The sequence below is a fragment of the Carcharodon carcharias genome, chromosome 11 (genome assembly GCF_017639515.1).
Source record: "Carcharodon carcharias isolate sCarCar2 chromosome 11, sCarCar2.pri, whole genome shotgun sequence".
Lineage (NCBI taxonomy): Eukaryota > Metazoa > Chordata > Chondrichthyes > Lamniformes > Lamnidae > Carcharodon > Carcharodon carcharias.
This window is the reverse complement of record NC_054477.1, coordinates 71,163,639-71,191,537: the sequence shown is the minus strand read 5'-3', so window position 1 is coordinate 71,191,537 and position 27,899 is coordinate 71,163,639.

The following is a 27,899-nucleotide window of genomic DNA, read 5'->3' as shown; positions in this document are numbered from 1 at the left end:
TCACAGCGGGGCGACTGAGCCAAGTGGGGGCAGGATTGCCCCCAACCTTTAAGCTGGGGGGGGGGGCGGTGCAGAGCCACTGCTGCCACATAAAATTTCGGCCATAATTTGTACAATGTAAATACAGTATCTTCCACTCGCTACATTTTGTTGGAGAAATACTCCATTTGTAACATATAACTATCCTCCACTCGCTGCATTTTGCCGGGTAAATCACTCGGCTTTTATCAGAAGAAGTTGCTGCAGTTTTGGACAAGAGTTCTGTTTGCCGTGAACTCTTTTTAAATAGGCTTTGTTTGTTTTGCTGTTTGCCTGGTAAATAAACTTTGTTTGCTATAAAATACATTGTTTGACCCAAGTCATGCTATAAGATCTGCCCTACCTCAAATCATTGGATGAAATAGCGGTGTCAACAGACACTGGCAGGAACTGACGGGACAATCTAGCAGTTTTCCTGCTAGCTACTGGAAAAGGGGTGGGTCTAGCCTGTCATTTGAGATGGTGCATATAAATTATGTAATAGAATTGTTCTTTTGTCAAGAGATCATTCTTTTCACAGAGGGTCATAAAACTTTGGAATAAGATGCCAGGACATCCAGTGAAAACTAATTCACTGCAAATATTCAAAAAGAAGCTGGATGGCTTTCTGAAGATTTCTGTTAATCCATACAAAAGGTAAGTGGGTGTCAGGCAATGTTCTTTGTGTACACAACTGCTGTATTATCACTTTCTAGATTAATACAAACAAAGCTGAAAGCAGGCATAGAGGTTGAACACAAATCTTTAATGGAGGCTTCTTCTTGCTACTGCTAAATGTGATGCTCACTGTGTAGACTAACTAATTAAGATGGCTGCTGCATCATGTGACATTGCATCACTTCCTTTGATGACATAACTATTTACATAAACATATATTTCAATCAGTGTTCTGTACATATTAGCAAGCACTCTATCACAACAGCTGTTATCTCCTGGATCTCATTTTTGACCTTCAGGTATTGAGAAAGAATTTCCAAGATCTGTAGCTCTCTGAATTAGCCAAGGATTTTTTTGTTTTGGTTTTTTGCTTCTCCCAAGAGATTTGGATGGGGAGCATTGAGAGTCATGATGATTACTTGTAAATCAATGGAAAAAAAATAAAGCGGGGCATTTAAAGGGTGGCCAATCCACTAGCACCCAACTTGTGGCGCTACCAAAATTGAAATTCACTCCTCATGGAAATAGACAATTCAGCAGAGTTGGCATGGTTAAGGAGGTGAGTGTGAATATGGCTAAAGGAGGACAGGAAAGCAGTGAATTCTAGGGAGAAAGGGCAATGTGAGAATATTTGAAGACTGAAGTCATTAAAGATGAGAAGTTGCTCAGTGCAGAGACTGAGAAGGGATATAATTCAGTGACAAACTCGGGGTAGTATTTGGGGAGATAGAGAACAAGGATTTTAAATGAGTAAGAGTTGTAGAACAAATAGTGGCGTTTGAAAGAGAAGACACCAAGAAATAGAGAGAGAAACTAAAATGTGATGTGATACCACCACTGCAGAACTTTGTTGGTCTGATGATCAATATCTCAGCATCTCTTACAGCACAAACAGAATGCGATGTCTCAGTGCTGCAAGGGGATCTCAGACTGAAGTCATGCAAGCTCATCTTACTACCATGCCAGCTCATCTTTTTACCATGCCAGCTCAACTTATTACTATGCAAGCACAGCTTGCTCCCAGGCATGTTCAGACTGCAAACATCATGGCTATGGATAGTAGTGCTAGAAGGGGCTTACAGGGACTCAAAGCCATCTAGCAATCTGCATCAGATGACTAGGACTGCAGAGGTGCTGACCCAGTGGAGTGGCAGTGGCTCTGAAGAGCAGGAACTTGAACTGGCACTGCAGTCGAATAAGCCAATCATGGACAGCCTAACCAGAAAGGGAATGTGTTGGTTACCTCCTCCCTTCCTGCTCTTATTCCTCAGCTGCTCACCATGTACCTGGTGGAAAGGTGGTGTACCTTCAGAATGGCGAGGTTGTGTTAGATGCAGCAAATTGCGACCTGCTTCATGAAGAGCAGTGCAGACTCTTCCAGAGAAGTCCAGGAAGCGAAAGGACTACTTAAGCTTGATGACATTTTGTGTGGGAGCATAGCTGTCATTATATGCTCGGAGTTATAGAATCAGGCTGCCCATGTGTTCATAGGTTACATAACAGAATCTTAAGCCAGGTGACCTGCAGATAGCTTTTGGCAGCCAGTAGCTACCCTCTAGTCTCTCTTGATAGTTCAAATACTGATGGTACAGCAGACAGGCACAGATTAAAAACATCATGAATGCTGCTAGGATATCAAGAATTGACAAGTATCATTTGCTGAGAATGGTCACACATCAGATGTATATTGAGGGACTGGAACCTTTTGCTATCTCATATCAAATGGTACCTGCCAAGCAACATCTGAACAGTCAATATTACCCTGCACTATAGCAAAGCCACGAGCCATGAGCACTCTCCTCCTGCTTCTCTGTGGAAAGAGAGTGTACAATTTTTGCCCCTGTCTTTACATACTGAACCTCAGCTGGTGAACTGCAAGATGTTGGACATGTCACCTGCTCCTACCTGGAAAATGTGAAGCCATATGTGAAGAAGCTCAATGGTCACGGTCACCTTTACATCCAGTAGTCCTTTGCTTCACTATTAGATGTCAATATTTTAACAGTATTTTGGTGACCTCTGGAACAAGCCTTCATAACTATTTTGTTTTGCCATTTCTTTTCCTCCCTTCAGAAAACTAAAGTCCTACCTTTTTTATCTTCTTTTGGTTCCTGCTTGGAAACCATCTCTCTTCTCGTGTAATGGGCCTATTCTTTGATATGAGGAACATTATATAAATCTTTTAAAACTTTGTTTTTGGGCACAAAGCTGTTGTGAGAAATAAACTGACTGTGATACTATCATCATAAATTATACTTCCTGTTACGTTTGCAGGGAATCATCACATTATGTTCCCTATCACATTAAGTGAATTATGAATGATATCTCCACACTTTCATTAGAACATTTCATGAGAGCAACCGATTTGGTATAGTTTTAGCATATTTGCCAGAAGATGATGTTTGGGCAGGGGTTTCATTAATTTTTTTAAAAGAACATTTTTAGTCCATTTTTTAAAAATATCTTTTCTCTATTTTCATCATTTTCTGTCCTCTTGCCTTTTTATTTTCCTGAAGGCAATAATTGCTGGAATGATACATGGTTGCCTGTGTATAAATGCCCTCCGGTACTCTATCTAAATAGCTACTACCCTTGTAAGGATGTGGTAAAATGGAGTGCTATGTACCTTTAAGATAATGTAGTCAACTGACCATGTGACTGTATCGACCAATCGCTATACAGTGTGGGCTACTTGGGTAACTAAGTCTGGAGCTGGAGGTGATTGAAGAAGCGCGCACTGTGTTAGTGCTCTGTTCTTAGTTCCAATAAATGACCATTGTTTGTTCAGTTAATCGGTCTCTCTCTGCCTATATTGTTTCAACCATCAACTAATATGTTAATATCAAGGGTGCAGCTCGCATTCGCTGGACAAAGCAAACCTGATAACCAAAAACATAAAACTGGTGAGGAGGATAAACCAGATCAATTGACAGCAATCAAGAAAGCCGCAGTGAGCCAGCTACGTTACTTAACCACTACCTTGAAGCTGTTTGAAAGCACAGTCTCCTTAGACATCAAGTATGCTGCAGTTTAGGCATCTTGAACCATTCAACCCCATTTACGACGACTGGTCTCATTATGTCGAACGGCTAGCATTCTTCTTTACCGCTAACGACATCATGGGGCAGGACAAAAAGAGGGTGATTCTTTTGTCCACATGCGGGAGCAAAATGTTTGGGCTGATCTGCAGCCTCATGTCACCTAACATCCCCGATAGGAAGACTTTCAACGAGTTAGTAAACATTGTCAAAAAGCACTTGAAGCCAAAGCTCTCAGTCACTATGCAGCTTTTTAAATTCAATTCGAGGAGTAGGAGAGACAATCACTGGCTATGTAGCTGCTTTAAAGGAATTAACGGAATATTGTGAGTTTGGAATTTCAATTAATGACATGTTGAGAGACTGATTGATATGTGGAATCGGGAACGATGCTATTCAGAAGTGATTGCTGTCTGAAACTAATCTTGACTTCAGTAAGGCATTAGAATTGGCAACAGCCATGGAGAGCGCTGTTAGAGACTCAGAGGCAATAAAAGATACACAAAATGGCACCGTCCATCTTGTAGGGCGGGAAAGACCAGTTACAAAAGGCGCTCCTCAGATAGGCAGGAAACCCCCACTATGTACAGGCCATTGAAAAACAACAGTACTACAGTGAAAAGCCACAACATTAATGAGAGAAATGCATCCAGGCAGCCTGCAGGCAATCAACAGTTCAGAAATATCGAATGCTTTTTGTGCTGCCGCAATGGTCATATAATGCGGCACTGTAAAGATAGGCAGAGGCAGCATTTTAAAAACAAAGGTAGAAATTGCGAAATATGTCGTTGAAAAACCAGAGGAAGCAGAATTTGACATCTATTCATTATACAACCTGGAAGTGGGTAGAACTGAGCAAATCCAGGTAGTCATTGGAGTCAATGAACCACCCTTCAAGATGTGGCATCAATGTCTGTCATAGGAGAATAACATTCATTCAGATATTTGAATAAAGGAGTTCATCCTTTAAGCTTGGAAGAATCAGGCACTAAATTGAAAACATATATGGGCAAAGAAATTAGAGTGAAAGGGATATGTCAAGTCCTGGTGCAATATGGGGATCAGCCTGCAAATTTATTCCTTACAGCAGTAAACTGGGGTGGGCCCCCAGTTTAATTGGTCACAACTGGTTCAAAAAGATTAAATTGCGATGGGCTAAGATTTTTCAAACAGAACCAGAAACTTACAGGAATTGTTACAAAAGTACGATTCCATTTTCAGTGACGAGCTAGGAAGGGTTAGTGGGCTACAAGCCAAAGTCCATGTAGACCCCAAAGCAACCCCCAGATTTATCAGAGACAGACCAGTCCCTTATGCTCTAGGGGACAAGGTTGAGACAGAGCTAAACAGGCTGGAAAATTTGGGTATCTTACAACCGATGTAATTTTCTGAGTGGGCAGCACCTATAGTACCCGTACTGAAGCCAGACCAAATTGTTCGTTTATGTGGTGACTATAAGTTAACTGTAAACAGAGCGGCCAAACTTGATTGACACCCAATACCAAAGATTGACGAATTATATTCAAAATTGGCAGGGGGCAGCATATATTCAATACTTGACATGAGACACACCTACCAGCAGTATAGAGTCGGAAGAAGGTTCTATGGAATTAGTGACCATCAATACATCTCAAGGATTGTATCAATATATTCGACTCTCACTGATATGTGCTATTTTCCAGTGTACCATGGAAAATCTACTTCAGACTGCCTCATGTCGTCGTTTATCTGGATGATGTCTTAGGCACTGGACTAACTGACAAAGAACACTTACCTAATTTGGAGGAGGTGCTGAACTGCTTCCCACAAGCAGTGGTATGCTTGAAACAAGAAAAATGTATTTTCCAAGCCAAAGAGATAGTTTTCTCGGCCATAAGGTCGATGCACAGGGCCTGCTGCATCCCGTGCAAGAAAAAGTCAAGGCTATTCGCAAGCTACCTGCACCGAGAAACACTGCAGTACTAAAGGCCTTCTTAGGCATGATAAACTACTATGGGCAATTTCTCCCAAATCTATCAACTGTACTGGCTCCATTATACGCATTGCTTATAAGAAAAACCATAAATGGATTTGGCAAGCTCCACGCCAGGTGACATTTCTGAAGGTAAAGCAGTTGTCAAGATCATTGGCCCTATTGGTCCACTTTGACCCAAAGAAAGAATTGATTTTAACTTGCGACGCATCCGCTTATGGAGTCAGGGCTGTACTTTCACATCGGATGGTGGATGGCTCCGAACAACTCATTAGTCATACATGTCACACGCTCAGTGCTGCAGAGCGATAATATCTCAAACTGAGAAGGAGGGTTTGTCTGTTGGGTTTGGTGTTCAGAAATTCCATCAATACCTTCACGGATGCCATTTTCACATTATATCTGACCGCAAGCCTCTGCTGGGATTATTTGGAGAAGATAAAGCAATACCCCCATCGCATCTGCTCAGATCCAGAGATGGGTACTAATATTGGCTGCTGACCAGTACATTTTCATTCACCAATCGGGAAGCCAAATTGCACAGGCTGATGCACTGAGCCGCCTACCCCTGCCAGATAACAAAGTGAACATTCCAATTCCCCAGGAGCTTGTCTTCGCACTACATTTTTGGATTCCTCAAGGCCAAAAAAATCCATGAGTGGACTTTTATCTCACATCCGAGAGCAAGTCTTAAATGGATGATCAGGACAACCAAAGCCTGATGACATGAAGCCTTATTTCAAATGCAGGTATGAGCTCACCTGCCAAGACACCTGACCTGAGGAGCAATGATTATCATGCCCCCAAGAGGGCAAAGGTCATTACTGGCTGAATTACATAACACTCACCCTGGCATTCGTAGGATGAAGATGCTCGTGCGCAGCGACTTGTGGTGGTCAGGATGGACATGGACATCGAAACCCTAGTCAAAAGTTGTCTTCAGTGCCAGCTGGTACAAAAGCTATCCCCACCCTTTGCTCAATTGCACCCCTGGGAATGGCCGGGGCAGCCATGGGTATGCCTTAACATCAAATACTTGGGGCCCTTCTTGGGCACGATGTTCCTTTTACTAATAGACATCCACTCCAAGTGGATGTATGTCTACGAAGTCCGGTCACCAACTTTTAAGTCCAGGATGAAAAAGCTGGATGGAAATTCCATCAGCACCAGATTGTCACGGTTCCTGTTCACATACCAGACGACACCACACACGACCGCCAGTATTGACCCTGCTGAATTAGTAATGAAGAGATCTCTCCACACCCATCTAACTCTTATCAGGCCAAATTTAGGGGGGAGGGTGGAGAGAAGCCAAGAAGCCCAAAAGACCATACATGATGACCATAATTATGAAAGAAATTTCATGGTGGGAGATGCCGTTGTCGTGAAAAACTTTGGAGGTGGGCCCAATTGGCTATTAGTCGAAGTGAGTGCCGTGACAGGATATCTCTCCTATAATGTATCAACAAACAGCCGAATAATTAGACGACATGTGGATCACCTCGAGAGAAGAGAGACAGTCCCAGAAGAAGGAATGCAGTCATCATTTGCGTTTGAGTCTGCACCACACATGAAAGAAATGTCACATGATTTGGAAGTACCTGTGGGGCCTGTTGGGCCCGAGAGGGTCGAAGACACAAACTTTCCCACTTCCACTGAAGAGCCTGGTGGACAGTTGACCCCTGAGGACGGGGGATCGGGAAAACCAGTCAAGGTTGTTGAACTACGATGCTTGACACTTCCGAGGAAGCATCCTGAGAGACCTGACTTGTAAATAGTTATTCATGTAAATAATTGAGCTGTTGTGAAGCTTGTCAGTTGTACTTTCAAGTAAAGGGGGAGAGATGTGGTAAAGTGGAGTGTTATGTACTTTTAGGATAATGTAGTTAATTGACAATGTGACTGTATCAACCAATCGCTATACAGCGCGGGCTACTTGGGTAACTGTAAGTTTAGAGCTGGAGATGACTGAAGAAGCACACATTGTTTTAATGTTCTGTTCTTAGTTCTAATAAACCACCAGTGTTTGTTCAGTTAATTAATCTTTCTTTGCCTATATTGTTTCAAGCACCAACTAATGTGTTAATATCAAGTGTGCAGCTTGTGTTCACTGGACGAAGCAAGCCTGATAACCTAAAACATAAAAATGGGTCAAAGCAGGGAGCTTCATCAGGTTATTCAACATGAAGCATCACAGCAGAACTGATTCTCCCCTCACTGAAAATCCATAAATTGGTTGGATCGAATTGTCAATTAATGTCTCTCCTCCCATTAAATGCATCTGTTATATCTTACCCATCCCCTACCCTATATTTTAAGACAGTAGTTTTGAAAAGTAGCTCTATGGAAAACAATAACGAGAAAGAACTTTACCCACTTAAACACAGGAGCAGTGATCCAATTATAACAACCCACCTGCTATCCTGGCAGCATCGGCTGAGAAGAGCACAATTGATGTCTCGAGTCCTCATGACCCTTCAACAGAACTAAGCAAAAATAGGAAAGGGGTGATGCTGAACTCTTCTTCCGCCGTCTTCGTCTCCGGGCTCACTTCTTTGGGCAAGAGTCCTCTCCCCATTCAGTGGATCCTTTTACCCACCTCCAATATTCTCCCTCCAACTGGACCCCTCCCTCTGGATTCTTACCTTCTCTTCATCTTTTCATTGAGAACTGTCGGCGTGACATTAGTTGTCTCAATTTCTCTGCTCCTCTCACCCATTCTAACCTGTCTCTCTCTGAACTTACTGCACTCCGTTCTCTCATGTCCAACCCTGACATTGTCATCAAACCTGCTGACAAGGGTGGTGCTGTTGTTGTCTGGAGCACTGACCTCTACCTCGCAGAGGCCGAGCGTCAACTCGCAGACACTTCCTCCTACCTCTCCCTGGACCATGACCCCACCACTGAACATCAAGCCATTGTTTCCAACACTGTCACTGACCTCATCTCCTTTGGAGATCTTCCCATCCACAGCTTCCAACCTGATAGTCGCCCAATCTCGGAAGGCCTGCTTCTACCTCCTACCCAAAATCCACAAATAGGATTGCCCCGGAAGACTGATCGTGTCAGCCTGTTCCTGCCCCTCGGAACTCATTTCTCGCTATCTTGACTCCCTTCTCTCTCCCCTTGTCCAGTCCCTTCCCATCTACATCCGTGATTCCTCTAACACCTTACATCACATCAACAATTTCCAGTTCAAAAACAGAAATACCTGGAAAAACTCAGCAAGTCTGGCAGCATCGGCGGAGAAGAGCAAAGTTGACGTTTCGAGTCCTCATGACCCTTCAACAGAACTAAGTAGAAATAGGAAAGGGGTGAAATATATGCTGGTTTAAGATGGGGGGAGGGTGGGTTGCTGGGACAAGCAAGCAGTGATAGGAGGAGATAACCAAAAGATGTCAGAAACAAAAGAACAAAGAAGGTGGTGGTATTATCTAAAGGAATGTGCTAATTAAGATTGGAGAGCAGGACAAGCAAGGTAACTCTAGTGGGGGTGGGATAAAATAAACCATGGGTGGAATACATTTAAAAATAATGGAAATAGGTGGGAAAAGAAAAATCTATATAAATTATTGGAAAAAACAAAAGGGAGGGGGAAGAAACAGAAAGGGAGTGGGGATGGAGGAGAGAGTTCAAGATCTAAAGTTGTTGACTCAATATTCAGTCCAGAAGGCTGTAAAGTGCCTAGTCGGAAGATGAGGTGATGTTCCTCCAGTTTGCGTTGAGCTCCACTGGAACAATACAGCCAGCCAAGGACAGACATGTGGGCAAAAGGGCAGGGCGAAGTGTTAAAATGGCAAGCGACAGGGAGGTCTGGGTCATTCTTGCGGACAGACCGAAGGTGTTATGCAAAGTGGTCACCCCTTCTGTGTTTGGTCTCTCCAAAGTAGAGGAAACCGTATTGGGAGCAATGAATGCAGTAGACTAAGTTGGGGAAAATGCAAGTGAAATGCTGCTTCACTTGAAAGGAGTGTTTGGGCCCTTGGGCGGTGAGGAGAGAGGAAGTGAAGGGGCAGGTGTTGCATATTTTGCATTTATATGGGGAGGTGTCGTAGGTGGGGGTTGAGGAGTAGGGGGTGATGGAGGAGTGGACCAGTGTGTCATGGAGGGAATGATCCCTACGGAATGCCGCCAGGGGAGGGTGAATGGAAGATGTATTTGGTGGTGGCATCATGCTGGAGTTGGCGGAAATGGTGGAGGCATTTCCGCCAGTCTATATCTTACTTAATCTACTGCATTCGTTGCTCCCAATGCGATTTCCTCTACATTGGCGAGACCAAACGCAGACTGGGTGACTGCTTTGCAGAACATTTTCGGTCTGTCCGCAAGCATTACCCAGACCTCCCTGTTGCTTGCCATTTTAACACTCCACCCTGCTCTCTTGCCCACATGTCTGATCTTGGCTTGCTGCATTGTTCCAGTGAAGCTCAACGCAAACTGGAGGAACAGCACCTCATCTTCCGACTAGGCACTTTACAGCCTTCTGGACTGATTATTGAGTTCAACAATTTTAGATCTTGAACTCCCTCCTCCATCCCCACCCCCTTTCCATTTCTTCCCCCTCCCTTTTTGTTTTTTCTAATAATTTATGTAGATTTTTCTTTTCCCACCTATTTCCATTATTTTTAAATGTATTCCACCCATCGTTTATCTATACCTTTTATGCCCTTTTAGTCTTATTTCCCCCCACCCCCACTAGAGCTATCTGTACCTTGCTTGTCCTGCACTCCACTCTTAATTAGCACATTCTTTTAGATAATATCACCATCTTCAACACCTCTTCGTCCTTTTGTCTGTGACATCTTTTGGTTATCTCCTCCTATCATTGCTTGCTTGTCCCAACAACACCACCACACCCCACCCCCCACCACTCCCTGCTTAAACCAACTTATATTTCACCCCTTTCCTATTTTTACTTAGTTCTGTTGAAGGGTCATGAGGACTCGAAACGTCAACTGTGATCTTCTCCGCCGATGCTGCCAGACCTGCTGAGTTTTTGCAGGTATTTCTGTTTCTGTTTTTGTTTTGGATTTCCAGCATCCGCAGTTTTTTGTTTTTACACTTGCTATCCTATTGAGTTCAACCAATTTTGCACATACCGAGTATAAAACCTGGGACCTTCCTAGGCTGGATGTCTCAGCTACTCATCACTTTAACTTGTTAAGCCACCATGTCTCATTGTTATTGTCTCTCTAATTTATGCACCATTTTCCATCAATTGGACTGACAGAGCAATTTGTACCAGGCCTCTGTCAATATCAGTAAATAACTAGCTGCTAAAGAGTGACCCACTGATTTTTTTCTTTCCTTGTAAGGGATCAACAGCTTTCACATAGCATCTGGCTATGATTCAGAATGGGCATTATGGACCTAACCCATGCCCTACTACTTTGTTGTGCATTAGTTCGGAGCTTCAACATGCAGTACCATCATGACATTAAGTCTTAAAGTAGGAATTTTGAGAAAGTTAACAAGAAAGACAGCAGGAAGCACCATATGGAAGATCTATAAATGTACAAGAACATAAGAAAAAGGAGCAGGAGTAGGCCACATGGCCATCAAGCCTGATCCGCCATTCATGACTGATTTTAGATCTGAACTCCACTTTCCTGCCTGCTCTTGAGAGACCCCTTTTCTGAAATTTGGCGCTGGTTCATTAAAATTTCCAGTGAATTACTGGCGATTTGTGAGTACAGTGAGTGAAATTCTGCTGTTACCTGTCACTAATAAAATCCTTATGCTCATCAAGATTTACATTCAAATATGTTGAATTGCAATGATTGTGGCACCTAGGAGTATTGGATGTTATAAATATTGCAACTGCTGCAAAATAGTGATGTTGTGAAATAAATATTTGATGCAATAGTTTAGGAACTATTGTTCAGCTTATTTTTATACACAACCTGAGAAATAGGACTCGGTACAACTTCAGTTGTCTATCTTGCAACACAGATTTATAGACCATAGAAATTCACAAGGTCACCCTACAATTATCTGAGATCATTTGATTTGTGATAGTCTGTCACTGAGCTTCTGAGCTTCTGCACATTTGAATCTGTCATTGGATTTCAGAATTTTTCTCTATTTGCTAATTTATGTTATTTCTGTTATTGCATATTAATAAAACATGGGCCAGAATTTTACTTTTCCCTGCCGGTGGGTTTGTAAGCGGGAGGTGGTTGTAAAATTTCTCGAAAGGCCTTCTCACCAGATTCCTGCCCACTCCAACCTCTCTGCAATTTTACTCTGGGACGGGCAAAGCCTAGCTGGCCCATCCACCCTTGCCCCAGTTGAAGCCCTTAAGTGGCCAATTATTGACCACTTAAGGCCATTTCCCACGCAATTATCCACTTGGTGGGAGGAGTTCAGGGGCGGGGAGAGGGGGAGGAGGATGGGGGGAGGGAGGCGGGGGGAGAGGGGTGGGGGGACAACTCCATCAGCAGCCCCCTTTTAACACTGGGTGCCCCGCTCCCCCACAATTCCCACCAAACAACTAACCTTGAAGCTCCTCCCTCCCCACTCTGGCCTCTCCAACAACACCCCCAACCACCTTTGTCCTCCCTCAGTGCCTCACCTCCCCTTCCCACCCTAAGACCCCCAAAACCTACCTGGTCCTAGACTCCCAGAACTTGGACTCTGGGGACTGCTTGCAGTTCCAGTCCTGTCCATTGCAGCTTCTAAGCCTTGCCTCCAGCCAATTAATGTTTGTTGGAAGGTTAAATGATTGTGGGGCAGTCAGTGTTGGTGGGGATGTGTTCTCTGCCAACTACTTAGACAGTAGGGAGGGAAACCTTGCCACCCTAAAAATCCTGACCATATTTTTTTTTCGATGATAGTACTGTTTTGCTGTTTCATTTTGAGTTGCTGAAATTTTTTTTTGAAAATTAGTATAGGAAGTCCCTGAGGATCTGCCATTATTTGCCTGGAGTTCTCCACACATATCTTAGCCTTAAAATATAGGGGTGGCAAGACATGGCACTTGCTCTTCTATGTGAGTAGGGACATTAATTAACAACAGGCGAATAACAACTACAGGGACCAATAGGCTCAATGGCAGTTGAATGGTGAAAACAAATCTTAACTATAAATGTAACAAATTTATATATCAAGAGTAAAAGCCAGAAGACATTGAACTAGGAAAGGAAGAGGTGATAGAAATTGGTCCTGAAGTCTTTGCAAGTGAAGTGAGGTTTGTAACAAATGAGCTGAAGAAGAACAGAATAAATGCATTTGGGAGGAGGCTAGATGCTTATCCTACGCTTTTCCTATGAAGGAAAAGGGAATAGAGCGTTGTGATGATAGATTAGATGGGGAAAGATGGGAGGAAGCTCGAGTAGTGTGTAAACGCCAGCATGGACTGGTTGGGCTGAATGATCTGTTTCTTAATCATATATCCCATGTATGTATGTAATGTGAACAGACATTGATGAGGTTCAGCAGAATTAATTAAAAAATGGGACAAGTGGCAATATAAGACATTGTTGATTTATATAAAACAATGTGCTTGGAATCATGGAATGAAACAACACAGAAGAAGATCATTCAGCCCACCATGATTGCGCCTGAAAGGGGAACGGCCAGGTGATTTCATGAAAATAATCAGGAGGCCTCAGGAAAAACAATCAAGTGCTAGCAAATGTGATAAGCTTCATACCATTAGTTTGATTGCGATGGAAAGAAACTGGAGCCTCCACCATCGTTATCCATAACTCCAGGCTACAACATGCATGTAAAAGTGTATGTTGCCACAGGACTCCTGAGGGACTGGTTGGCTCAGTTGGCTAGACTGCCAGTGTAAATTAGATTGGTACCAACAGCATTAGGTTTGATCCTCATTCCAGCTGGGGTAGATTTGGGACCTCCCTCCTTGTCTTACCCGAGATGGAGATTGCGGTGCTGTTGGTTCAACTTGCCTTCGGGCAAAGAACTTAAGAAGTTTGGTTCCACACGTATTTAAAAATTATACTCAGATCACTTACTAAAAGGTTAAGAGGAAAGCAGAGCTATAATAAAAACAGAAAGCGCTGGAAACCTCAGCAGGTCTCGGAGCATCTGTGGAGACAGAAACAGAGTTAACGTTTCAAATCCATTATGACTTTTCTTCAGAGTTTTTCCAGCATCTTCTGTTTTTTTATTTCAATTTCCAGCATCTGCAGTATTTTGTTTTTATTAAAGCGGAGCTATACCTTGGCAAAATAAATTTGGACTTCAAGAGCATATGGAACAAAGGAGTCAAAACCTTTCATAATATTACAGACCTCTACCATGTCACTCCTCAGTCTTAAGAACAGAGCCTCACCCTGTTCATTATTTCCTGATAGGTATAACCTGTCAGTTCTGGTATCATTCCGGTAAATCTTTTTTGCACTTTTTCCGCTGTCTATATCCTTTTCATAATATAGGGCTGGATTTTACACTTCCCTGCTGGTGTGTAACCTGCCTTCCACCTACCCATCCACCCCTGACCTGAATGAATTTTAATGGGGGTTAGTGGAGGCATTGGGTGTCCAACTTTGGGCCTATTGAGACCATTAGGTGGCCAATTATTGGCCACTTGAGAGCCCCATCCTGCCCCTACCACTATTTTACCTTCAGCAGAGGGAGGCCCAGGCCAAGTAAATAGCTCAGCTGCTTTAGTTGCATGGGCTGGTGTCAGGTAAGGAGGGGGAACCTCCTTTGTGGGTCCCCTTGCCCTTTGGAGGCAACTCCCTCCAGGATCACACTTCCCCCTTTACCCTACCCTCGACCAGCCCTTCACCCACCAAACCCCCTTGCCGGGCTTGGCAGCCTTACCCTTGCAAAATCCCAACTTACTCTAGTGTCCAACTCCACCAGGTAGCGAACCAACCTCATAAAAGGTCTATTAAGGCCTATTTTCGGAGGCCAATTTAAAGTTTCCAATCAGCCCTCGGTCCCCAGTGGTGCCGGGGAACAGCGTTTCTGCAGGGAGGCAGCTTCCCAGTGACAGCCTGAAAAGAGAGTTGGCACTTACCTGGAGAGAGGGTCCGCAGCAAGAGTGGAAGCGGGAGCAGTAAGGAGAGGGTAACTTGAAGCCCAGACTCAAGGTCTATCACTTACCTGGAGAGAGAGTCAACAACAGAAGTGGACCAGGACATATGGCATCAGAGGAAGGCTGTGAGTTGATTTGCTGGTGACTATTATAACTTTGTTTCTCTCTTTCCAGAGTTAGGAGTTTGACCTAAATTACTTTTTAGTAATAAAAATGCGGGAGCAAGTTAGCTCAGTTGTCTGGATGGCTAGCATGTGGTTTAGAATAATGCCAACAGTGTAGGTTTGATTCTTGTCCAGGCTGATGTAGACGTGGTACTTGCTTCCTCACTCTGCCCTTGAGAATGAAAGACAATGGTAAGCCACCTCTGCCAAAAATGCCAAGAAAATTGGCTTGGGATGAAGCATCAGCAAACAATGAGCCGGGGACCTGTCTTTGGGCAAAGCACTTATGGAATGCAATGATAAAGGTGAAAGATAAAAATCTTAAAGGTTATCAAATAGATTGAATAATATAATTAAACAACTGAGCAACCCAACTGTACCTGGGAAACACAGGTTAGTAAATAAAACATTAAGTATATAATAATAAGTATTTTGATTATATCCCTTAAGTGGGCTAATCTAATAAGTAGAGGTATGGCAGGGCAACTCAGACCCAAGGAATGTGCATACTGCACCATGTGGGAATTCCAGGATACTACCCATGTCATGCACAATCATTGATGCAGGAAATGTCATCAGCTAGAGGAGTTCAAGCTTGGGCTTTTGGAGCTTCAGCAACAGCTGATGCCATTGTGGTCCATTCATTATGATCAGTGTTTTGAGGATAGCATATTTCAGGCAGTGGTCACCCACACCTTAAGGGATTGCAGACAGAAAGGGGCTGATTGACTGCCAGTCAGACAAAGAAGAACAGGCAGGTAGTTCAGGAGACCCTTGAGCTCATCTTGCTTTCTAACCAGTATTTAGTTCTGAATTCTGATGGGACAGAGTTTTCCCTGGGGGAGTGCAGCCAGAGCCAAGGCCATGGCAACATGGTTGGCTCAGCTGTACAGAGGGGTAGGAGAAATATCAAGAGATTGATAATTATAGGAGATTCCATAATTAGGGGATCAGATAGGCATTTCTTTGGTCACAGATGTGACTCCAGCATTGTATGTTGCCTCCCTGGTGCCAGGGTCAAGGACATCACTGAACCACTACAGAACATTCTGGAGGGGAGAGTGAACAGCCAAAGGCCATGGTTTATATTGGTACTAGTGACATAGGTAAAAAAAGAGCTGAGGTCCTGCAAGCAGATTTTAAGGAAAATAGGAACAGGAGTAGGAGGGGTAGGCTATTCAGCCCCTCAAGCCTGCACCACCATTCAACTAGACCATGGCTGATCATCTACCTCAATGGCATTTTCCTGTGCCATCCCCATATACTTTGATATCATTAGGATCTAGAAATGTATCGATCTCTGTCTTGAACATACTCAATGACTGAGCTTCCACTGCTTTCTGGGGTAGAGAATTCCAAAGATTCACTACACTCTGATCAATCTCTCCTCATAGGACAGTTCCACCATCCTAGGAATTAGTCTGGCAAACCTCCGTTGCACTCCCTCTATGGCAAGTCCCCTTAAGTAAGGGGACCAAAACTGTACACAATACTCCAGGTGCAGTCTAACCAAGGTTTTATACAATTGAAGCAAGACATCTTTACTCCTGCACTCAAATCCTCTTGCAATTAAGGCAAACATACTATTTGCCTTCCTAATTGCTTGCTGCACCTGCATGCTATCTTTCAGCGACTTATGAACAAGAATAATCAGGTCCCTTTGGACATCAACACTTCCCAATCTCTAACCATTTAAGAAATATTCTGCACCTCCCTTCCTCCTACTAAATTGAATAACCTCACACTTATCCACATTATATTCCATCTGCCATGTTCTTGTCCACTCACTAAGCCTGTCCAAATCCCCTTGACGCCTCTTTGCATCATGCTCATAACACACATTCCCAGCTAGTTTTATGTCATCCACAAACTTGGAACCTCACATCCAAATCATTGATATAGGTTGTGAACAGCTAGGGCCCAAGAACTGATGTTTGTGGTGCCCCATGAGTCACAGCCTGCCAACGTGAGAATGACCCAACATGAGAATGACCCATTTATTCCGATCCTCTGTTTTCTGTCTGTTAGCCAATCCTCATTCCTTTGCCAGTATATTACCCCCTATCCCATGTGCTCTAATTTTGTTTATTAACCTCCTGTGAGGGACCTTATCGAAGGCCTTCTGAAAATCCAAATACACCACATTCATTGGTTCCCCCTTATTTATTCTGCTAGTAACATCCTCAATAAAACTCCAACAGGTTTTCTCAAAAATCCATGGTGACTCTGCTCAATTAGACCATTAATTTCTAAATGTCCAGTTATCAGATCCTTTAGAATAGATTCTAGTATTTCCTCTACTACTGACATCAGGCTAATAGATCTGTAGTTCTCTATTTTTTCTCTCCCTCCTTTCTTAAATAGTGGGGTTACATTTGCAACCTTCCAATTTGCTGGCACTGTTCCAGAATCTGTAGGATTTTGAAAGATGACCACAAATACATCCACTATCTCTATAGCCACCCTGCTTCAACACCCTGGAGTGCAGACATTGGGAAGGAGGGCTTTATCAACTTTCAATCCCTAGTACTACTTTTTCACTAATACTAATTTTGTCCAGTTCCTCATTCTCGCTGGTCTCTTGGTTGTCTATTATTTCTGGGAGGTTTCTCGTATCATCGGACGGGGATGCTCGGCGGGCCTGGGAACGGTCACAAAATGGTCCACCGCCTGCGATCGGGCCCCAACTGTCAATTCATGGCCAACAAGTGTGAACCGCGCACTAATAGCTTCAGCGCTGCGGGGGTGAGGGCAGGAGGAGGGCGAACACCGAAAAGTTGGCACATGCGTGCAGGTGCGCTCACTGAAAGCTCCCTGAAGGCACAGAATGCCTCAGGGAGCTGAAGGTTTCTAAAATGAAAAATGAAGAATCTACAATTAATATAAACATGTCCCCACATTTTATTCATTTTTATCCATTGTTGGAAGCCTAATCCCGCAAAAAATGCAAAGACTGCCTGGCCTATTCATCCGCCTGCCAACCGTAAGGTTGTATGGGCAGTGAAAAATTCTACTTGATTACCTGCTTAAGAGACTTAACAGACCTCTTAATTGTCAATGGGCGCGTTGCCAACTCTTGCGCGCATCCACCGAAATATTGCGCAAGTGCGTGATGACATCGGGACGCTCACCTAACGCCATCACATGCTATTTCATGCTCGGGCATGCGCCAAGCTGAAAATCCTGGCCCAAATAATTATTTAGTTTCTCCTCATTATAAACTAAGGAGTTAGGAAAGCAAGACTTCAAGGTAGTACTCTCAGGATTACTCCCAGTTCCATGTGTTAGTGAGTACATAAATAGAAGGATACAGCAGATGAATGTATGACTGCAAAGATGGTGTAGGGGGAAGGCTTTAGATTCTTGGAGCATTGGGACTGCTTCTGGGGAAGATGGGATCTGTACAGGTTGCACATATTGCATCTCAACAAGGCTGGGACTGAAATCCTTGTGCACAGGTTTGCTCGTGCTGCTGGGGAAGGCAGGGGGATGAGAAGTTGAGCATAGATTAAGAAGAGAGAAAAGCACAACTGTAAATGGAAAGCAGAAAATAAGCAACAAAGGTTTGAAGGCAGAATAAATGAAGGTTAGAAAATAGACAAAAAAGGAATCTAGTTGTGCTTAATAGCATATACCTAAATACAAGCCATTAAATGAATAAGGCACATGAACAAATGAGATGAGGGCAAAGATTGACAAGTGAAGCCCAATTTTTTAGCTATTACTGAAATATGGCTGAGAGAGAGGCAGGAACGGCAGCTTAATGCTCTTGGTTACAGGGTTTTCAAATGACATTGCGAGGAGGATAGAAAAGGAGGTGGGATGGCAATATTGATTAAAGGAACAATTACAGCCATGAGAAGAAATGATATAATAAAGTTATATCAAGTGAGGCTATATGGGTTGACTTAAGGTGCAAAAAAAAAGGGGAAATCACACTGTTAGGAATAAATTACAGGTTTCAAAACAGTCTGACGGAAATAGAAGGTCAAATCTGTAGGCAATTTTTTGACAAATGCTAAAAGTGCAGCAATTCTAAATTTAGTTTTAGGGAATGTAGCTGGGCAGGTGGAAGGAGTATCGGGGGTCAACCTTTGTGGCAGTGATCATAATTAAGTTAGATTTACCATAGTTATGGAAAAAGACAAATATAAAATAGGAGTAAAGGTTCTAAATTTGGGGAAGGCCAATTTTACTAGGCTGAGGAGTGGTTTTGCAAAAATGGACCAGAAATAACAACTTCAAAATAAATTGATGTCAGAGAAATGGGATGCATTCAAGGAGATTCAAAAGATATAGGGTGAACAAAGAGAAATGTGGGACAGCCAAATCTAGAGCCCTCAGTGTTACAAGGTACATAGATGGATAGATGGTATGATAAAGCAAGAAAGGAATATTTTGTCAGACACCAAGAGCCTAATACTGCAGAAAGCCGAGAAGAGTACAGCAAGTGTAGGGGTGAAATTAGGAAAGCAAAGAAAGGGCATGAAAAGCTACTGACAAATAAAATCAAAAGATATACATAAAGAGCAAGAGGAAAGAGTAGAACCTATTAGGGACCAAAAAGGTAACCTATGGGCAGAATTTTCCCACATCAGGTGCGCCCAACCCAAATGGGAGAAAAATAGTGCACGATGATGTCCGGCGAACGTCCCGGTGTTATATCAGTCGGCGTGAGAGGTGGCAGTGCGCCCGCCGACAATCAAGAGGCCTATTAAAGCCCTTAATCAATTAATTGAATTGAACTTTTCCCTGCCTGCTCAACCTTACAGTTGGCGGCAGGCGAAAAGGCCAAGTGGCCTTTGAATTTTTTGCGAAACCTCATCCACGAGCAGGGTGAGGTTTCGAAGATTGATTAAAAAAAAACAATAAAAACTTTTAAAACTCATTCTTAACATGTCCCTGCTCATGTGACAGTCACATGAGGGGACACGTTTTCCTTAATTTTAAAATCTTTATTTGTTAAGTTAAAAATCTTCAGCTCTCTGAGGCAGCTCTGTGCCTTTAGGGAGCCTTCCGTGAGTGCACCTGCGAGCATGTGCAGATTTCCGTGGTCACCCTCCTCCCTCCCCACCCAGGCAACGCTGAGCATTTCAGTGCGTGGCTCACACTGGCTGGCCATTAATTGGCCAACTAGCGTGAAATCGTGTTCAGGGCCCAATCACGGGCGGTGAGCTGTTTTGCGGCTGCTCCCGGGCCTACCTGCCATGCCTGCCTGACAAGGGAAAAATCTTCCCCTATGTGTAAAGGCAGAGGATGTGGATAAGGTTCTTAATGAATACTTTGTAGCTGTCTTCACAAAAGAGGGGTCTGATGATGATAGCATTGTTAAGGAGGAAGAGTGTGAAATATTGAGTGGAATAAGGAGAGAGGAAGTACTAAAGGATTTGATGTCTTTGAAAGTAGAGAAATAACCAAGCCCAGATCAAATATATCCAAAGAGGGGATAATACCTAAAAGAAGCAATGGAAGAAATGTGACTTAGCTAAGGCATATAGAATTATGAGAGTCCTAGAAAGAGTGAACAAGGATGACCTATTTACTTTAGCAGAGGGGACGAAATCTAAGGCACATAGATTTAAATTAATTGGTTGAAGGATTAGAGGGGAGATGAGGAAACTTTTTTTTGCCTGGAGAGTAGTAGGGGCCTTTGAACTCATTGCCTGAAAGGGTGGTGGAGGCAGAAACTCTCACCACATTAAAAAGTAGTTAGATATCCATTGGAGGCTCTTCCTACCTACCTGGCTGCAGCTGCAGGCTACCCTGTGGAGTGTTGCCCCTCCACAATGGTACCCCTACTGCTGATTCTATTCTTTCATTTAAAGTTTGAAACATTGAAGAAAGGACACTTCCCTCTTCTATTGACCCCCCCAGCTTTGAGAGCCAATCACCACTCTTAATTTGACATTGGGCCTGGCCTCTGACCATTAATTGGCCAATTTGGGGGAAATCACAGCTGAGTTCCCAAGACAATACAGACTTCAGATCCCCATTTGACCGTAACAGCAGGGTTCTGAAACTCTAATATGTGGTACTTTATTGAAGGCCTTTTGAAAATCCAAATATACTTCATCCTCTACATTATTCTTATCTACCCTTTCTGCTACACTGCAATAAAGTTGGTCAAGCATGACCTTCCCCATTGAAATCAGTGCAGACTATTCTTTATTTATATTTTCAATTTTTTTATATTTATCTATTAGAGAATTCCATTATCTTTTCTACCACAACATTAAGCTAGTTGGACTATAAAACTTTGGACTTAGTTTATCTCTCTTTTTAAATAAAGTAATCACATTAACTGTCTGTCAGTCCTCTGGTACTATTCCCTTTTTTAATGAATTTATATATGTATGTAATGGCGTCCCTGCTATCACTTTCCTAATTTCTTTTAATATGCATGGAGGAAATCTAACTGGACCAAGGGTTTTATCCTTTCCAAGTTGGATTAATTTATCAAATATCTTCCCCCATTCAATCTTGTAATGTCTGTTCTGTGTGAGAGGGTTTTTTTTTTCCCCATGGGATCTGTGTGTTGCTGGCAAGGCCAGCATTTGTTGCTCATCATTAATTGCCCTTGAGTAGATGGTGGTGAGTCACAGTGCAGAACACAACCAAGAGGTATACATTTGCTTTGTAGATTTTTTAAAAAAGCCTTTGATAAGATAAACTAAATTAAACTAATAGAGTTACTAAAGAAAATTGGTCTGGATTGGAGAGATGATACCTGTATTTGGGACAAGTGCTAGAGTAGCAAATGGAGAGTCAGAAGCAGAAGTGATCAGAAGAGGATTGTAACCTAGCTGCTGTTCATCACCAATGTTGTTCAATGTGTATGCAGACACATTGGTAAGAGAGATGCTTAACCATGTAGACAAAGAGTAATAGTTGTAGGTCAGCTGGTGCAAGCTGTCTGATTTATTTAATGCAAAGTATTGATAGAATGTACTTTGATGGACAGCAGTTGTTGCAGATACCTGAATGTTGTATGGATTATGGAACAAGGATCAATGTGGACAAGTCTAAGGATATGAAATGTTCTAGGAATACAGGTGAAAGGGCAAGCATTTTGATAAATGAAGAACATTTGGATCAGGTGATATAATTTAAATAATGTGAAGCATAATGAGAGATGGCAATGTGCCAAGACGAGAGCTAGGATTATAATTAACAAATTGCATTTAATACAAGGAAGAGGCTATTGATGGCATGCTGACGAGAGAACTGAAGGAAAATTAGTGAAGAGTTTGATATGGAATGTGCAAATGTGCAGTGTTGAAAATAGCAAGGAAAGGGGTCAGGCTTCTAAACAGCATTGTAAATTGGATTTTGGAGGTGCATAGAAAAAGTAAAGACAAAAAGGAGTAGAGACAAGAAAATTAATGAGGAAGGTAATGATACATGAAGAATGTAGTTTAATTGATTTAATCATTAATAAACAAAGAATTGGACTGGGTATGTTCTAAGAGCAGATAGAATGTTGGAAGAGGCATTAGAAGGAAGAGAAGGATGCTATAAAACCACCAGAAGAATGGAAGATGAAATGGATAATTGAAGTAAGAAGCTCAGTCTGTGTGATTTGGAGAAGTGAGAATTAAGCCAGAACCTGCCTTGGATAAACCACTGATGATGATGATGATATGTGAACATCTGTCTGCTCAGGTATTATGTTTTCAGAAAAAAAACATATTTTGCATTGTCTAGCATCACAAAGTGCATATTTTTGAAATAGTTCTATCTCTAATACCACATTTCTTTTCTATTTTTGCATTTCCAGATTTTTGTGTCTATTATTAATTGCCAATAGCATGTTCATATGTTCAATACCAATTTTTTTAAATAAAAAGATAGTGTCGGAATGAATTAGAACGGTGTAAGAGAACCTGGGGGCTAAATTGGATAGCCCCCGAAAACAAGTGCAGAAATCATGATACCTAATTAACCCATTCCTGTCTATTGCAAAGAAGGAAGCATGCTAACTTTGTTCTGCTAGTGCATATGAATGAGCTTTGTACCTAGCTAGTGATAACGCACTGTTCACTGGTTGGGCCCATCAGTAGGGGGCCAATATCATGACTGGTTAACAACTATTAAAGCTAGCCTGCACTGCTTAAAGTTAGCCTGCAATTCTTAAATGGGGATGTCCATTATGGCTGCGACAAGTGCTGAGAGTCATGGTTGACAAGAATCCAGCCGGGGTAAAAGTTAGGAATGGTAAAATGGGAGAGTGTGGGTCTCAATGTTTTTGGACGTTGCACCAGAGGTCTTGGTAGAGGCAGTGGAAAAGAGGAAGAGATGTCCTGTATCCTCACGGTGGTGGTGCGAGGGTGGTGGAGGTGGAGGGGGTGGGGTGGGGAGCAGGGTGGGACCAGATGGAAGCCCTCCAATCAGACACTGTGAAGGCAATGAGAGCAGATAGCCAATGCCAGCAATGCAGCCCTGAGCATCCCTGTCACTTGCCATTTTAACACTCCACCCTGCTCTCATGCCCACATGTCCGTCCTTGACTTGCTGCATTGTTGCAGTGAAGCTCAATGCAAACTGGAGGAACAGCACCTCATCTTCCGACTAGGCACTTTACAGCCTTCCGGACTGAATATTGAATTCAACAACTTTAGGTCTTGAGCTCCCTGCTCCATCCCCACCCCCTTTCTGTTTCTTCCCCCTTCCTTTTGTTTTTTTCCAATAATTTATATAGATTTTTCTTTTCCCACCTATTTCCATTATTTTTAATTCTTTTATGCCCCCCACCCCCACTAGAGCTATACCTTGAGTGCCCTACCATCCATTCTTAATTAGCACATTCATTTAGATAATATCACCAACTTCAACACCTCTGTGTTCTTTTGTTCTTTTGTCTGTGACATCTTTTGATGATCTGCTCCTATCACTGCTTGCTTGTCCTTACAACAACACTCCCCCTCCACTTCTCTCCCACCACCACCCCCCCCCCCACCCCCGCCACCTTAAAGCTTATATTTCGCCCCTCTTCTTGTAAAGAAAAATCAGTTCTGCTGAAGGGTCATGAGGACTCGAAACGTCAGTTCTTTTCTTCTCTGCCAATGCTGCCAGACCTGCTGAGTTTTTCCAGGTAATTCTGTTTTTGTTTTGGATTTCCAGCATCCGCAGTTTTTTTTTATCTCTGTGTTTAATTGACTGCCACTGCTCTTCAAGAAATGCCTACCTTGAAGAAGTTCTGTTCGTCTCTGCGACAAGATTAACGTATCTCTCTTTTGCCTTGCTCACCTTCATTGCTTTCCATTTCTCTCCTGGTGTTTGACAAGGTGTTTACTAAAACCCGCTTTCACAGCCATGTCTCCTTTCTCAGTGACTGTCTCCATCTCCGACTTACCCCACGTGGATTTCAACTGAAATTCCACCCCTCATGTTTCGAATCCATCCAGGATTACAGGTATCTCCGGGACATAAAACGTTTCTCGGACTGCTGTTCCCGACACATTCTGAGATCCACACTCAGTGCCATGCGCCGCCATATGAACACACTCGACCTCTCCCTCCAGCAGCACCGCCGTACCCTTTTTCAAAGCTGCATGTGCCCCCAGATTCATTTTATTCTTCGTCTCATCCGACGCCTCAACAAGAAACTTTTTCTCTTTCTCTCAAGTGCTAAGGAATGCAAGCTCCAACAACTCAACACCAACGCCCATCTAGGACCCTCCACCCCTGCCTGTCCCTCTGTCCCTACCCCATCTTCCAATCCCAGCCCCAGCCGTGTATTCACTATACCCCCTGACCTTCCCCTCTCTGACGATGAACGTTCAGTACTTAGCAAAGGACTTAGTTTCATACGCTTATGCCCTCATCTCAATGAATTTCGGGCTCGGCACGATGCTGAACTCTTCTTCCACCGTCTTTGTCTCCAGGCTCACTTCTTTGGGCAGGAGTCCTCTCCCAGTTCAACGGATCTTTTTACCCACCTCCAATATTCTCCCTCCACCTGGACCCCTCCCTCTGGATTCTTACCTTCTCTTGATCTTTTCATTGAGAACTGTCGGCGCGACATTAGTCGTCTCAATTTCTCTGCTCCTCTCACCCATTCTAATCTCTCTCGCTCTGAACTTACTGCACTCCGTTCTCTCAGGTCCAACCCTGCCTTTGTCGTCAAACCCGCTGACAAGGGTGGTGCTGTTGTTGTCTGGCGCACTGAACTTTACCTCGTGGAGGCTGAGCGTCAACTCACAGACACTTCCTCCTACCTCTCCCTGGACCATGACCCCACCATTGAACATCAAGCCATTGTTTCCAGGACTGTCACTGACCTCATCCCCTCTGGAGATCTTCCTCCCACAGCTTCCAACCTGATAGTCGCCCAACCTCGGACGGCCCGCTTCTACCTCCTACACAAAATCCACAAACAGAACTGTCCCGGCAGACCGATCGTCTCAGCTTGCTCCTGCCCCACAGAACTCATTTCTCGCTATCTTGACTCCCTTCTCTCTCCCCTTGTCCAGTCCCTTCCCACCTACATCCGTGATTCCTCTGACACCTTACGTCACATCAACAATTTCCAGTTCCCTAGCCCCAACCGCTTCCTCTTCACCATGGACGTCCAATCCCTCTACACCTCCATCCCCCACCAGGATGGTCTGAGGGCCCTTAGCTTCTTCCTCGAACAGAGGCCCGAACAATCCCCGTCCACCACTACTCTCCTCCGTCTGGCTGAACTTGTTCTCACACTGAACAATTTCTCCTTCAACTCCTCTCACTTCCTCCAAAGAAAAGTTGTGGCTATGGGTACCCGCATGGGCCCCAGCTATGCCTGTCTCTTTATGAGGTATGTGGAACATTGCTTGTTCCAGTCCTCCTCCAGCCCCCTTCCACAACTCTTTCTCTGGTACATCGATGATTACTTTGGTGCTGCTTCATGCTCTCGTCGGGACTTGAAAAAATGTATTAATTTTGCTTCCAATCTCCACCCCTCCATCATTTTTCACGTGGTCCATCTCTGACACTTCCCTTCCCTTCCTTGACCTCTCTGTCTCAATCTCTGGTGATAGACTGTCCACCAATATCCATTACAAGCCTACCGACTCCCACAGCTACCTCGACTACAGCTCCTCACACCCTGCTTCCTGTAAGGACTCCATCCCATTCTCTCAGTTCCTTCGCCTCCATTGCATCTTTTCTGATGATGCTACCTTCAAAAACAGTTCCTCTGACATGTCCTCCTTCTTCCTTAACCGAGGTTTTCCACCCACAGTCGTTGACAGGCCCCTCAACCGTGTCCGGCCCATATCCCGTGCATCCGCCCTCACACCTTCTCCTCCCTCCCAGAAACATGATAGGGTCTCCCTTGTCCTCACTTATCACCCCACCAGCCTCTGCATTCAAAGGATCATCCTCCACCATTTCCGCCAATTCCAGCATGATGCCACTACCAAACACATCTTCCCTTCACCCCCCCTGTCGGCATTCCGCAGGGATCGCTCCCTCCAGGACACCCTGGTCCACTCCTCCATCACCCCCTACTCCTCAACCCCCTCCTATGGCACCACCCCATGCCCACGCAAAAGATGCCACACCTGCCCCTTCACTTCCTCTCTCCTCACCATCCAAGGACCCAAACACTCCTTTCAAGTGAAGCAGCATTTCACTTGCATTTCCCCCAACTTAGTCTCCTGCATTCGTTGCTCCCAACGTGGTCTCCTCTACGTTGGAGAGACCAAACGTAAACTGGGCGACCGTTTTGCAGAACACCTGCGGTCTGTCCATAAGAATGACCCAAACCTCCCTGTCGCTTGCCATTTTAACACTCCACCCTGCTCTCTTGCCCACGTCTGTCTTTGGCCTGCTGCATTGTTCCAGTGAAACCCAATGCAAACTGGAGGAACAGCACCTCATCTTCCGACTAGGCACTTTACAGCCTTCTGGACTGAATATTGAATTCAACAACTTTAGGTCTTGAGCTCCCTCCTCCATCCCCACCCCCTTTCTGTTTCTTCCCCCTTCCTTTTGTTCTTTTCCAAATAATTTATATAGATTTTTCTTTTCCCACCTATTTCCATTATTTTTAAATCTTTTATGCACCCCCCCCCATCCCTACCATCCATTCTTAATTAGCACATTCGTTTAGATAATATCACCAACTTCAACACCACTGTGTTCTTTTGTGCTTTTGTCTGTGACATCTTTTGTCGATCTGCTCCTATCACTGTTTGCTTGTCCTTACAACAACACCCCCCATCCACTTCTCTCCCCCCACCCCCCTCAACCTTAAACCAGCTTATATTTCAACCCTCTCCTTGTAAAGAAAAATCAGTACTGTTGAAGGGTCATGAGGACTCGAAACGTCAATTCTTTTCTTCTCCGCCGATGCTGCCAGACCTGCTGAGTTTTTCCAGGTAATTCTGTTTTTGTTTTCCAACATAACCTCCCTGCTCTTATATTCTATGGCTCGGCTAATAAAGGCAAGTATCCCATATGCCTTCGTTACCACCTTATCTACCTGTGCTGCTGCCTTCTGGGATCTATGGACAAGCACACCCGGGTCCCTCTGATCCTCTGTACTTCTTAGGGTCCTACCATTCATTGTATAATCCCTTACTGCGTTAGTCCTCCCATATTGCATTACCTCATGCTTCTCAGGATTAAAATCCATTTGCCACTGATCTGCCCATCTTACCAGCCCATCTATATCACCCTGTAATCTAAGGCTTTCCTCCTCACTATTTACGACACCACCAATTGTTGTGTTATCTGCGAACTTACTGATCATATCTCCTATATTCATATCTAAATCATTAATGTACACTACAAACAGCAAGGGTCCCAGCACTGATCCTTGCGGTACACAACTCGTCACAGGCTTCCAATTGTAAAAACAACCTTCAAACATCACCCTCTGCATCCTGCCACTAAGCCAATTTTGGATCCAATCTGCCAAATTGCCCTGGACCCCATGGGCTCTTATCTTCTTGACCATTCTCCCAGATGAGACCTTGTCAAAAGGCTTACTGAAGTCCATGTAGACTACATCAACTCCACCAACCTCATTCATA